The following is a 15,815-nucleotide window of genomic DNA, read 5'->3' as shown; positions in this document are numbered from 1 at the left end:
GCTCTAAGCCAGCTGTACATTACATTCTGCTCCATTTCCAAAATCTGCATTTCTATTATCTCCTGACAATGTACCTTTGTGTTGAGCAGCGTGGGCTTTATACGTGGATTTTTCACGTCTCTGTTTGCACAGCAGCATAGAGCCGATTTTCCATAAGTTTGCATAATAATAATGCTGAATTGTAAGTTGCAGATCTCTGTATGATCAGGGCGGTATTGTTGTCTGCAACGTGTTCTGCATCTTATTTTCTCCCTGTGATTTTGGAATAATAACAATGTTGCGGCTGGAGGTATAGCGACGCAGGATTCGGGATACGACGCAGCAGATGGAGTAACCAAGATATATTTATTTAGGAACGCAGAGATAACAATTAACAATGGAATGATAATGATGAAGTAGTTAAACTTGTACCTTCAGTTCATGACATACTATAAACTAAGGTGTAATAATACCTTCTGAGCAATGGCATCAACACCCTACGGCTAGCAATATAGTCTCTTTAGAATGCAACATACCAAACCCACTCACAATGTCTTTATCCTCCAAGGCTCACACCCTGCTCCAGTGAAGATATCTAATGGAAGCTAGAGACAGCAATTCGCTAAACACTCCACTTTTCTTAGGGCGTCTTTTGTCTTCTGGAATAGGACTGTTGGCTTACTATTTGTGTCTCCACCAATGTACATACCGAGCGCTCCAGTTGAGGTCAGCCTCACTTACCCTTTGTTGTGCTAAGGACGCAACTTCTACTGACCCCAGAGATCCCATAGCGCCATCTGGGGGGTCATAAGTGCTCCTCTCTGCTTTGGCTGTCCTACTCCCCAGCTCACAGCAACCTTGCTCTGCTGTCCTTTGTCTTCTGCAGCCAGCAGCCTTTAGGTATGCCAGTCTGGCATTGTCTGTCCTCTCAACCCAGCAGTCTGCAGCTATTCTAGCTCTACTCTTAGTCCCTGCACTGCCTGTTGCACAGCAGCAAATTGTCCCTTTTACTGCCAGGCATCAGTCAATCAGCAAACTTCCATGAGGCATGCAAAATATGTTGCATTTTCCGATTCCGGCATCATTTTTGGCGCATCTTGCTCAGTCCATCTCTATGACAACTTTAACTTTAAGGGTGAGTCCCTTACAATAACAGTCAGCTCATCAAGATTCTTATTGGTTATTTTAATGGAACACCCTGAGGGGCAAATACAAGTAGCACACTTACCTAGACCAGGCTTCATATACCGGTCTAAAGAAACTATGCGTTGGACTAGGAGCAACAAATGTATTAAGAGGTGTAAACCACGTAACACATTTGTCTTATCTAGTGGCACTTCTATGTGCCGGATAGAAATCTTTAACAGCTCTTAGTGGGCGTAGGTTTCAGTTATAATGTACATCAATTTCTGGTACACATCACAGTAAATGTGACGGACCATGCATGGCCATACCGCCTAATCATAGCTCCGCCCACTTTTTGAAAAAGTGCCAGAGCCCAGAATAAAAGTTCAAAAAGTCACAATGTTGGCACGCGTGCCAAAATTATGACTTTTGCACACCACTTAGCATACAATTAGTCATATGTATATAAATATGCCCTATGATTTGCAAAGGGGTTTTACAATGTCTTGGTGCCCATGCCCATGAGACAGCAAACTTCCTTGATTATATGCACTTTGCCAACTTTCTACATGAACTTTCTACAGTATGAGTGAAAGTATTCCTGTCATACTGGTAGTCTAAGAGTGGTTAAGAGGTTAATACCTAATATCTGTGGTGGTCAAGGGTGATGAAGGGGCTAATATCCATATTCATTATAAGTGCTCCTCTAATGTCTTTATTGACTTATATCTAGTATCCTGGAGGTTTAGGGTGGTTAAGGGTTTTTTTGAGTCATTGCAGTACTCAACTAATTGAGGGAAATTTGAACCCGTTAAAACTTGAGCCGTTACAGTGCCGCCGCTTTGGTCCTCCCAACAGCTTTTGTTTATAGGCTGCAATGGTGATGTTTTTGTATATCTATATGACTACTGTAGCCAATCATTGGGTTAAGTGGTATATAGCATGGGACTGCTGTAACCAGTGGTTGGCTCTGACTCGGTCATTAAAACAATCCTCTGGTCCTGGACAAACAAAAATGGCTGCACCGCTTCTTTGACTACCTGGTGCACACTGTGCATTAGTATACATCATTAGTCAAGACATTACATTCTCTGGCACCGTGAGTGAGAGGGAGGTTGGTGCTAGTAAGTTGTAGGACCTGCAAGCTGTGGGCGGAGTTACAGTGCTGGGCGGTCAACGAGCTCTATGCATGCTGGAAGTTGTAGGTAACAGTCTGTTGTGGTTACAGTGGAAGTGATGAATGTAAACACAGTGGCAGATTGGCAACTGCACGGGGCAAAGAACTGTCTAAATTTAAGCATTTTTGGAATTTCCATTTTTTGCCCAGAAAACCCCTTTAAGACATATGTCCAATTGTATATACGCCAGAGTCACGCACGCAACATAGAACATATGAAAGTTAAGATACTAAAAGGCAATTTCAAATCTCAACGTCACAGAAGAATTTGGGAGTACAAGATTATAACTATTTTTGACACTATCAAGAATGAACTGAACCTTGTAGGGGGCTTTTTGCATCAGTGGAGAATATGCAAAATCTGAAGTAGAGATAACACACAAGCCTGGTGACCCCCTAACACCAATTTAGAGACCATAAAACTGTCACATTCCTTACCAGAGGACTAATTAAGTATTTACTCCTATGCTCATACTGTTCAGGTATTGTTTTAAGTGCAAATTAATCATGCTATGTCTGTGTCTTTTCATATGTGTATGTATGTGTGTGTGTGTATATATATATATATATATATATATATATATACAGGCTTTTCCTGTGCGGCCGTCCAAAGTCAGGATCACAGCACAGAGGTACGCAACTGAGTCACACACACATGCCTGCCATGCAAGGCCTTCCTTTGAATAATTGTCTGCGGTGTGAAGCCTACCCCCTTCCTCCTCTGGAGTGCTCCCAGTCCAGGAGCGGTACTGTACAGATAACATGGACTGTAGGACCGGTTTTTATCCAGTGTATCCACCCTGACCTCTGAGCTCTAGCCTGCTGGCACTAAAAGAGAATTGTACCTGCATTTCTTTGAATACCTGTGTTGTAAACGTTTACCCTTTAAGTAAAAGTTATACCTGGCCCTAACATTTCCTGGGAACCCGCAGTACTATACACAAGTCTCTATGTTCTTTTCTATGCCGTGTAGCATACCGGTGTGTGGGAACAGTGGCGTCAAGAGTGATAACTACTACTACCCCCATCAACCACCTTATTGGCATTTCTTACCCTAGGGCTGTCGAAGGTGGCCTGCGATCCTGCTCTGGCCTTGGCTGCGTGATATCCCTCAGGGACCAGAGCCTAGTGAATGCCACCGTGACAAGCCAACACTCATCTCTCCCAGCTCTGTACAGTAGTCAAGTGTCTGGGGCACCCCTCTGGGGTGTTGCATAGGTTTGAAAGCTTGCTATAACATCACATATTTTTGGTGGCCATTAAAAGGTATCATATCTACAAGATTACTTGAGTTCTCTTACTGAGAACAATATATATATATATATATATATATATATATATATATATATATATATATATGCCATTTAACTTCTTATCAGTTACACCTAGGTTGCTCCTTAGTACTTTATACCAGTTTGCCGTCTATTGCTATAGAACATATAATGGGCAATGATTTGTAGATCCCAACTAGGCTAAACCTTTGTGGTCCTTAGAACTCACCTAGTCTTGCCAGGAGGCACCACACATGGCACACTGCGGCATTCCTTTAAGGCATGAGTAGCATTTTACAGTGAGTTAAGTAATACTGGTGCTGGAGAAAGTCTTACTGGTCCTGGGAGGATCATACATCTTGGTATCTGACAGCGAAGATATTTTTTTCCTGCTCACTTAGGCTTCCGTGTGGCATTGACTGGATGTGAGCAAAATTCACTCAGGACTATCTGCTGTAAGCGTGACGTCTGCTCGTACATCTTGCAGCCAGATGTCCTTATCGTGAGTGTCACCTCCCAGTTCCGCTATTAAAGAGAAATTTTAGTGGTGATGAATCAAAGTTGCCAGGATCTGGCAGCAGATGAAGAGTAAATCCAGAATACTGCACAGTGAATGTCAGGGACACCGTGGGAATGTCAGGACAGATTTGCAAAAAAAGTAAACCCTTTGAGATGACATGGATTTCTGCATACTAATAAAATGAGGTCTGACTGTTATCTAAGTCACAATAGACAAACAGCGCTGCGGAATAAGGTGGCGCTATACAAATAAAGATTATTATTATTGGGGCATATCCATTATTCTTCGTATGCCAGTTTTGTGTTACCCAAAAGCCACAACTTTGGTAACTTTTTCAAAAAGTGTGCAGAGTCTATATTTAAGGGGCACGACTGCATGCTGGTGCAGCGTCCGAAGAGCGGGCCTACAGCAGAGGAGATGGCGGGGAAGATTTTTGTCACAGTGGCTCTATCATCTCCTCCCGGGACCCGTTGAAGTTACTGTTGGGGGAGGTCACAGGGAAGGGGTAACTAGCGGTTACCTTAAAGTATGTTGTCACTCGTCACTTGTTTCGTCCTGTGTGGTGAATCCTTAAAGGGGTTGTCCCGCGGCAGCAAGTGGGTCTATACACTTCTGTATGGCCATATTAATGCACTTTGTAATGTACATTGTGCATTAATTATGAGCCATACAGAAGTTATCAGAAGTTATTCACTTACCTGTTCCGTTGCTGGCGTCCTCGTCTCCATGGTGCCGTCTAATTTTCAGCGTCTAATCGCCGGATTAGACGCGCTTGCGCAGTCCGGTCTTCTTCTTTTCTCAATGGGGCCGCTCGTGCCGGAGAGCGGCTCCGTGTAGCTCCGCCCCGTCACGTGCCAATTCCAGCCAATCAGGAGGCTGGAATCGGCAATGGACCGCACAGAAGCCCTGCGGTCCACCGAGGAAGAAGATCCCGGCGGCCATCTTCACCGGGTAAGTAAGAAGTCACCGGAGCGCGGGGATTCAGGTAAGCGCTGTGCGGTTTTTTTTTAAAGTCCCTGCATCGGGTTTGTCTCGCGCCGAACGGGGGGGCTGTTGAAAAAAAAACAAAAACGTTTCGGCGCGGGACAACCCCTTTAAGTTATAATAAAGTAGTCTACACACAGGGATAACTTTCTGGACAAACCGGGAACGGTCGGTAATGTCCGTTTACTTAACTCCAACAAAGTAACAGTAAATCAGCACAAATTACTCTTGTTGATGGTGTTGTGACAGGGAGGCTCTCTCTCGGGGAAATCTAGACAATCCACAGTCCTAGTTATCTGTGTGATCCTGCTGCCAGCAACTCTCTTCCTTCCCTACTCTCTACCCATCCACACTCACACTTCAGGTGTTTTCCTGCTTTATCTCTCTCTCTCTGTGTTTTAGTAGTGACATCGGTACATCTTGGGTAAAGCTGGCCCAGGCCAAGCTGATGGGTATCTCTCATCTTCTTCTATTCTTTCCCACACAGACCAATCTGCGTCTGTGTGGCTCACTTGCAGACTTCTCACTTGCAGACTCTTGCAAGACTAACTCAGACCTCTGACCTCTCTCTGTTGCATCCTTACTAACATTTATATAAAATCACAATCACATGACATACAACAAGATACATTTCTCAGACATAACCCAGATGTTAACTCATTCAGTGCTGCAAAGGTTTTATACATATCAAATGCACACTACATGTAAGACACTGACAATACAATTAACACTAGACAAATATTTAACATTATGGAGAGGCCCCACTAACTCTGGGTCACTACACTGGCTCATACTATAACGTACACCAACAACTGGTCCACATTACAGTAACTTGTATGTTTTCAACTTGCGCATGAAACTGCAGCCAGATGAAACAAATCTATTAAAGCTGCCCTCCTTTTCTGGACAAAGATGGGGCGCCCCGCTGCTTCAACTACCTCATGCACACTGTGTATTAGTATACATTATTAGTCTAAGATATTACATGCTGCTCCTACTGGCCAGCAATGCTCACATGGGCAGCACTTGCCAATCAAAGCAACGTGTAGTGTCTAAGGGTGCATTCACACGACCGTATATTGGCTGGGTTTTCACGCCCAGCCAATATACGGTGTCCATCTCTGCAGGGGGGGGGGGAGGCTAGAAGAGCCGAAGCAGTGCTCTGAGCTCCCGCTCCCTCTCTGCCTCCTCTCCACCCCCATGCACTATTTGCAATGAGAGGAGGCGGAACATGGGCGGGGCTAAGTTTCGGGAATTAGCTCCACACCCGTCCCGCCTCTCCTCATTGAAAATAGTGCAGGGGGGTGAAGAGGAGACAGGGAGGGGGCGGGAGCTCAGAGCACTGCTCCGGCTCTTCCATCCTCCCCCCCTGCAGAGAGATACGCCGTATATCGGCTGGGCGTGAAAACCCAGCCGATATACGGTCATGTGAATGCACCCTAAGACTAATGATGCATACTAATGAAAAGTGTGCATCCAGTACTTAGAGCAGCATCTTTGTTTGTCCAGGACCAGAGGGTCTCTCTAACTCCTAAAGGACATGGCCTATTTTGAGCTTAAGGACGCAACAATGTTTTTGGGATTTTCATCTCCACTTTTCAAAAGCCGTAACTGTTTTAACCCGTAGCTTGTTGTTTGTGTGGCGAACTGTAGTTTTTATCGGTGCAATTTTTTTTGGGTGCATATAATGTATTGTAAAACTTTTCTTTTTCTTTTTTTGAAAGCAGGGAGAGAAAACACATCAATTCTGCCATTGTTTTCTAATTTTTTTGACAGTGTTAATCATATAATTTATCATTTATCAAATATTTTTTTTTAGTTTTTTTCAGCTTAAAAAAAAAAAAAAAAAATCTAATTATTTTTACATCGCTCCATTCAAAGTCCCATAACTTTTTTATTTTTTCCGTGGACAGAGCTCTGTGAGGGCTTGTTTTTTGCGTCACAAGCAGTAGTTTTTATTTGTATCCTTTTAAGGAACATAGGTTTTTTGATTGTTTTTATTGGGCTTTCTGGGAAGCAAAACAAATAAAATAAGCATTTTGCCTCTGTTTTTTTTTACGGGCTTTGCAGCGCAGGAAAAATAGTGTGCTCAAATTATAGTAAAGGTCATTAGGGACACGATGATCGCATATATGTGGGATGATTTTTTCATACAAATAGGAAAATATGAGCAAAAAAGTTTTTTTTTTTTTTTACACAATTTTTTTCGTTTTACTACACTGTCTGTGTCCCTGAAGGAGACCTGATTCATAACAGCTATGATCGCGATGGTAAGTCATTGCAGGACTTCTGTACTGCAATGCCTTATCACTTGTAATAGCGATCATAGGCAATGGGAACACAGGACGCCAGTATCTGGCGTCCTGTTGCCATGGCAACCCATCGGCCCTCTGCGATTACATCACGGGGTCCGATGACGTCACAGAGGGAGCGCCTTTTCTCTGTGAACCCCTTACACGGTGCGATCCACATAGATCGTTTATGTAGGGGGTCAACAGCGTGGAGGCGCTGCCCTCATGTACCCCGGCTATTGCAGGGGGAGGCCAGCTATCGTTAACAACTGGCTCCCGCTGTGCAATTGCGCGGATTCACTTGTGATCCCGCGCCATGCACAGGGCATAAGCTTACGTCCTGTTGTGTTAAGTACCACCCTGCCAGAACGTAAACTTAAGCCCTGTGGCATTAAGTGGTTAACAGGCTTGCGTTTCTTAAACATCCCCATTGCAGGGAGAAAAACTAAGTGAACTTCTGCTTTAATTACTTTTCTAAGAGCTAATTAGCAAAAGGTGTTTCAGTTAAGTGGATGAGATTGGAAGAGTGGGTTTCACAGGCGCTTTGCTCATTAAATAAAGACACACAAAGCCTGGTTACTGACAAATCTGTTCTCCTTAAGAAAGACTGCTCTGTGTAAACTGTGCTGTGATGTAAACAACTTTCAGAAGATCTCACAAGACGTGTTCTAGAGATGCAAGAAGTTACAAAGGCTGAAGACCTGGATGTACATTAATCCACCGTCTACAGTCTTTCCTGTACCATTGCCTATTGTCAGTGTAAAAGCTGCTTATCTTGGCTCAGGCAGTACAGTTAGGCTAAATTCACATGTCACGGATTTGCCTAAGGAAAATCCCTCATGTATTTACAGAATGATCTGTGGCAGAAATCCAAGGATGTGCAAAGGATCCAAACAAGGATTAGCCCCATTATCATTCAATGATGCTAATCCACGGCTTTTCCATTCAGGATCTGCAAGAGGATTGAACATGCTCATTCTTTTCACTGATGATATTTTTTCCATCGCACGAACAAAAGTCCTTGTTGATTTTTTTGCTGTCTATGAATGAGATATAAAATACCTCATTCACTTGCATTCAATACGGTAGGTTATCAGATGGATGCAAATTCTAATCAAATCTAATGTGAGCATGAACCATCATCAATCATCTACCTATTAGTAACGTTCAAGTAATAACATTAGTTCATTAATTATCATAGTGGGCTTTATAACAGGATTTTTTGTTGTTTTTAACAAATCTGGAGCATAAAAATGTTTGACCACTAGATGTCAGCGCAGGTACAGAACTGCAGTCTACTGCTAGAAATGGAGCAAAACCAACGTCAAGCAATAAAAAAAAAATGTGCTTTTTTGAGGATTATCCGTTTAATAAACATGTCAAAGAATGGTTTCTGGCGCTATTCTTAACAGCGTTCTATGCTTTGGATGATCTTCTATGCTTTGGACAATCGCTTTTTGCTAGATGGATCCCTTGGCAAAATGTTGATCACCAAATATCCCCCTGCTGGGACCTCCAGTGATGCGCTGTAATCTGTGGGCATTGCGCACTTGCTGCGTGCCACTGATCGCTATGCAGTATCCTGGCGTGTATGCGCATAATACACGCCAAAATAGAATATGCTGTGGTCTTTATTGCACATGTATTTTGTGCAATTTGTCTGTGCAGCAACATAGGAACCTATGGCAGATTGGTACAACACCTGTGCACATAATAAGCTGTAACAATACGTCCATGCGAAGGAGACCTAAATGTTCAGTTTCCCTGCAGTGCCCCCATAGGTGGACAGAAGCATTACACAATGCCTATTGGAAAAAAAATGGACTGTGTTGACATGATGGGTCCTACAGGGCAAGAAGCACTAGGGCGGATTGACTGAGATCAGTGTTTCATATACCGGTCAAAGTGACAAATGTATGAAGAGGCACAAGCCACTTAATAGATTTATCTCATCTGTTGGCTGCTCCATGCAGCAGATGGAATAGGTTTCTGCTACAATGTATTTCAGAAGACCTCAGAAGATGTTTACTAGAGGTGCATGAAGCTAGAAAAGCCTACAAGAGCTAAAGACCTGGGTGCACATTAATCAACTGTCAACAATCTTCCCTATTGTCAGTGTAAAAGCTGCTTATCTTGACTCAGGCAGTACAGTTAAATTAAATTCACACTTTCTGGTGTACAATATCGTAAATCTGACGGACCGCATACTCTAAAAAAGTGGCAAGGCATTGGCGTAGAAACCCTAAAAGCTGCAATGTTGGTGCATGCACCAATATTGCAACTTTCACACGCCAGAAATGGGACGTACAAAAGTAATTGTTAAGAATCGCTAAGAATTATTAAGAATATTATAATAGACTAGCTGATATACCCGGCTTCGCCCGAGTTAATTTGGTACTGGTGTTTATCTGGTGTTCACACGGAAAATCTTATGAAGTCGTGGTTACTTTAGAGATACTGAGGAAAAACATATGTTCACCATTTTGCATAGTTCTCTGCGTTACCCAGGAAACACCACGTGGAGGTAACCATGCAACGTTTCCGTCATATAAAATGACATCAGGAAGTGAGAGAATTAGATTACGTACATAAAATTTGGACACTAATTCTTTTGCGCTTAGAATTGAATAATCGAGTTGGGACCTATTAACTTTTCATATTTATGACACAATCAATGCTTGTGCCAAATTTCATGTTTCTATGACATTGGGAAGTGAGAGATTTGGATTATGTACGTAAAATTTGGACGCTAATTCTTTTGCGCATAGAATTGAATAATGGAGTTGGGACCCATTAGCTTTTCCTATTTATGACATAATCAATGCTCGTGCCAAATTTCCCGTTTCTATGACACCGGCAAGTGAGAAAATTACATTCCGCACGTAAAATTTGGACGCTAATTCTTTTGCGCATAGAATTGAATAATCGAGTTGGGACCCATTAGCTTTTCCTATTTGTGACATAATCAATGCTCGTGCCAAATTTCCTGTTTCTATGACCCCGGAAAGTGAGAAAATTACATTCCGTACGTAAGATTTGGACGCTAATTCTTTTGTGCTAGAATTGAATAATGGAGTTGGGACCCATTAGCTTTTCTAACTTATCACATAATCAATGCTCATGCCAAATTTCCTGTTTCTATGACACCGGAAAGTGAGAAAATTACATTCCGCACGTAAAATTTCGACGCCAATTCTTTTAGGCTAGAATTGAATAATCGAGTTGGGACCCATTAGCTTTTCCTATTTAGGACATAATCAATGCTCATGCCAAATTTCCCGTTTCTATGACACCGGCAAGTGAGAAAATTACATTCCGCACGTAAAATTTGGACGCTAATTCTTTTGCGCATAGAATTGAATAATGGAGTTGGGACCCATTAGCTTTTACTATTTATGACATAATCAATGCTCGTGCCAAATTTCCTGTTTCTATGACACTGGAAAGTGAAGAAATTACATTCCGCACGTAAAATTTCGACGCCAATTCTTTTGCGCTAGAATTGAATAATCGAGTTGGGACCCATTAGCGTTTCCTATTTATGACATAAACAATGCTCGTGCCAAATTTCATGTTTCTATGACACCAGAAAGTGAGAAAATTAGATTCCGTACGTAAGATTTGGACGCTAATTCTTTTGCGCATAGAATTGAATAACCGAGTTGGGACCCATTAGCTTTTCTAACTTATGACATAATCAATGCTCGTGCCAAATTTCCTGTTTCTATGAGACCGGAAAGTGAAGAAATTACATTCCGCACGTAAAATTTCGACGCCAATTCTTTTGCGCTAGAATTGAATAATCGAGTTGGGACCCATTAGCTTTTCCTATTTATGACATAATCAATGCTCGTGCCAAATTTCCCGTTTCTATGACACCGGAAAGTGAGAAAATTACATTCCGCACGTAAAATTTCGACGCCAATTCTTTTGCGCATAGAATTGAATAATCGAGTTGGGACCCATTGGCTTTTCCTATTTATGACATAATCAATGCTCGTGCCAAATTTTCTGTTTCTATCACCCCGGAAAGTGAGAAAATTACATTCCGCATGTAAAATTTGGACGCTAACTCTTTTGCGCTAGAATTGAATAATGGAGTTGGGACCCATTAACATATCCTATTTATGACATAATCAATGCTCGTGCCAAATTTCTCGTTTCTATGACATTGAGAAGTGAGAGATTTAGATTATGTATGTTAAATTTCGACGCCAATTCTTTTGCGCTAGAATTGAATAATCGAGTTGGGACCCATTAGCTTTTCCTATTTTGGAGATAATCTATGCTCGTGCCAAATTTCATGTTTCTACGATATCGGGAAGTTGGAGAACTTTTGGCGAGTCAGTCAGTGAGTCAGTCAGTCAGTGAGTCAGTCAGTCAGTCAGTGAGGGCTTTCAGCTTTATATATATAGATATACTCTGCTCTTTGTAACCAATCTCCACTCTGCTTAAAGGGAAACGGTCACCATTTTTTTCGTACATAAATATGTAGAATTATGGTATAGTGTTTTTAAAGTGCATTTTGCACATGTTCTTGTTAACCCTTTGCAATTCAATTTTGGATTCAGGGTTTTTCTAGGGGGGGGGTCTCTTTCTGTCATTATACAGTGGTGCCATCTCCTTGTTGGAGCCAGTACTGCAGTATGTTATATGTCGGAGAGGCCCCCACAACAGAGCGGCCACTAATATACAGTAAGAATACCCTGCCGGACGTCTTCCGACATCGGAGCTGTACAGGCTTTAATCCGAATATCTGAAGACGTCAGACAGTGGATTGGAAAGGGATTAAAGTGCTGATGTCTCGTTCAGCCCCAAAACAATATTCTAATCACATAACTTGAGTCATGAGCACAAAGCTGAAGCGTGCTCGACTCACAGAGTCATGGTTTAGATGGCGTCCAGTCTTGCCGATGTCACGTCAACGCCTGCCCACTTATGTTCCTATCCCTTTACGTCTACACTCTGGTCATCACTGCGCAGGCACAATGCGCATATGAAGTCGTGTACAGAAAGTGATTGATCCTTGAGGATAGTTTGGTAATCGGTATATTGATGGTTGGGGGCTGGGGCTCTGCTTGCATTATTCTGCTTACCAGAGGAATGAATGGACTGGTCACATGACAGGGAAGTGAATGTATAACCACCACTCAATCTGCACTGACCAGGAAGTTTGGAGCTGGTTAATGACTGATAGACTCCTGGATACTGCAGCACCTCAGTCACCTCTGTCCTTGTTACATCACCATTACCCTGCTGATACATTTATATTTACTCGTAGTGTTTACTAGTTCTAGTATATCAATAGACTTTCCTTAAAAGGTCTCCCAGTCAATCAGCTGTTTGCCAGGCTGCTGCATTCAGGCACGGATAGGATTGACACCCAGCTGGTAAACCAGCCGTCCAGCCGGTAATTTGTTCAGGAGATCAATGCCGGTATTTATTTTTTCACCAGTTTTAGGCCTCCTGCACCCAGTCGGGTCGGACCCCACATGAAGGGTTCCCGCAGTGCAGCTCGACCCGATGCCTGGCCAGTGACCACTGCATACCTGTTCGGCGTCTTCTGCGAGCACTGGATGTGCCCGCCAACACTCCGTTGCACATGCGCAATAGCTGCAAGCGCTGGGGGGGGGGGGGGAGCGTAACCCATGATTCTTCAGCAGTGCTAACTGCGGAAGTGCCGCGGGACAGATGGCGTCCATTGTCTTCAATTACTTTTTTGTATTGTTGCATTCAAAGTTCCATAACTTTTTTTTCCCATGGATGGAGCTCGGTGGCGGATTGTTTTTGTGTGGCGAGCTGCAGCTTTAGGTCCCCTACACACCGCCTCCGGATTTCGCCGCAAATACCACGCGTAACATGCTATTGCTAAACGCTTTTTCTTCTACACGAGTGGAAATCAATAGCGATTTTCCGCTTATGGAGAAAAAATCACGACATGTTCTATTTTTGCACGGATTGAAGTCAATGGAAGCCTTCTAATCCGCGGCACTTCCGCAATGACGCGGGAAAAGCAGAGGTTTATAAAAAAAATTAAAATCTGTACTGCACATGTCTGACGGCTCGCCATACGGACCATCCGCAGTACAGAGAAGATAAGGAAAGACAGGCACGTGTGGATGCCGGCTGGGCACAGGGTAGGATTCCGCTGCGGGCTCCTGCATGTGGAATCCAACCAGCCGGTGTGCAGCCGGCCCTAACTGGAACCATTTGGGGGTATATATGCCTTTTTAAAAATCACTTTTAGGCTAATTTCACACGGGCGAGTGCGATATTGGGCAATGAAACCCGGCTAGATATCGCGCCCGCCAATGTGCGATTTCTCTGCGGATGTGAGGCGTTCTTGTGTTAAATATGCCTCACATCACTTCAGGGAAGTAGCGAACCTCCTCTGCGGCTAAAAGCGATGGAACACCCAAAGATAGGGCATGCCGTGATTTTTTCATACACGGCGAAGCGATGCAGGAAAAAAATCGCTCATGTGTATAACCCCATTCAAAAGAGTAGGGTTCACATTCGTGCGATATATGTGCATCTTGCAACACACAAATCTCGCACGCGATCCGTGTGAGAGCACACCTGTTGCGTTTTTTTGGTAGGCATCTTTTAGGCCGGCTGCACACGGCCGTGACGGGCTCCGCCGTGGAAACCCGTCACGACGCCCCCCAGAGACCCCATATTTACCAGCGGATCCGGCGTCCTGGGTCCCGCATGATGCTTCGGCGTGACGCGCCGCAGCGTCATGTGACACGCCGGCCACGTCACAAGACACGCCCACAGCGTCACATGACAGGCGGAGAGGCGATTTCACGCTATCTTCTGCTGTGCTACAGCGGAAGATAGCGTGAGCGGACAGCTTCCATTGACTGCAATGGAAGCCGGCCGCGCGTACACCCGCGGCAAATAGAGCATGCCGCGGGTGAGGACGGGAGATTTCACGGTGCGGAATTCCGTGATGGAATTCCGCACCGTGAGCATTAAGCTATTAGGTTCAATAGAACCTAATAGCTGTAGGCAACGCGGCGGATTTTCGCCGCGTATTACGCGGCGGAAATCCATCCGTGGGAAGGAGGCCTTAGGGTTTTGGTTCTTTTTACGTTTTTTTGCTCTACAGGATAAATAGTCTGTTCAGTTCATTGTACAGGCCATTACTGAGCATTTTTCCTTCCTGTAAAATGCTGGGCAGCTAAGCGGAAACTGAACAGACCCCATTATGACCACTGGGGTCTGTTCACCGCTGTTCGGTCATAAGACGGACCCGTTCATCCAGGGGATTCCCCTTTCTTGCTCCCCAACTGCGCAGATGTGAAAGCAGCCTCACTGAGCCTGTTCTCTCCCTCTATACTAAACACTCTAATCCTCTAGCCACCAACTCCAATATAGACATCAATTCAGCCCATACAAAGAAGATATTTATATATATTAAACCATGAGAGCATGTAATAACATTTAAAACATATATACTGTCCTATCCTATTTTCCCAGAGTAAGACTAATTTACAGCAATCACTGTGCATTACTACGTGGACAATACAAGTTACTTCCCAGACTATGAAGTTGGTGAATCGTGTGTAAGGAAAATTAGATGTTCACTTTTGGAGACATGTTCTCTTTGGTGCTGCCCCCTAGTGTTCCAATATAGAGTTGCATAGGATATTACAGAAAATTGGCTGTAAAGGTGGTATTTGAAGTCTTTTTTTTTACATGACTTTTCCTGTCTGGTATGTAGCCTTTTGAAACATGACCTTAAAAAGTCTGAGAGACGGCAACTCTATTGAAAAGAAATATGATTGGACGAAACCGGAAACTTGGACAGGTACAGCGTCTGTTGAAAACGAGAAGGGCAGGATGGCTAGACTAAAAATGGTATATTAAATAAATAAATAAACTAAAGGAAAATAAATAAATACATTTATATATATATATATATATATATATATATATATATATATATATATATATATATATATATACATATATATATAAATACACATGTGTGTGTACGTCATATATGACATTTACTGCACAGTAATATGTTTAGTGCTGCATGAACCCCTCCTCTAAAGTAGGATCTAACCTGCACTGTCTCCATAGGAATGTACTGCGTGGCACAATGTGACTGCAGCTCAGTGACTTTAGACTACAGTACATTCACATGTAGCAGATTTGCAGCTGTTTTTCCATAAGGGGTTATGTACCATTCAAATAAATTACATTTTCAACATCTCATCCACATTGCATTATCTGCATTGCATTTATTGCAAATTGAACATGAATTTGTTTTAGATTTTCTTCATTGACTATCATGGGGATGTTAAAATCTGTAATAAATCCGTATTATTGTGAATTCTGCTGTAAATTACCAGCAGATTCTCAAAAAAATCCACAAATACTGATTTCAAAACCATAGATTTTTCCCTTTTATGCATAATCTACGTTACTAGTTTCACACTAACTTCCCCTTATAA

Source organism: Eleutherodactylus coqui, chromosome 8 (genome assembly GCF_035609145.1).
Source record: "Eleutherodactylus coqui strain aEleCoq1 chromosome 8, aEleCoq1.hap1, whole genome shotgun sequence".
Taxonomy (NCBI): Eukaryota; Metazoa; Chordata; class Amphibia; order Anura; family Eleutherodactylidae; genus Eleutherodactylus; species Eleutherodactylus coqui.
Note: the sequence above shows the minus strand (reverse complement) of the source record.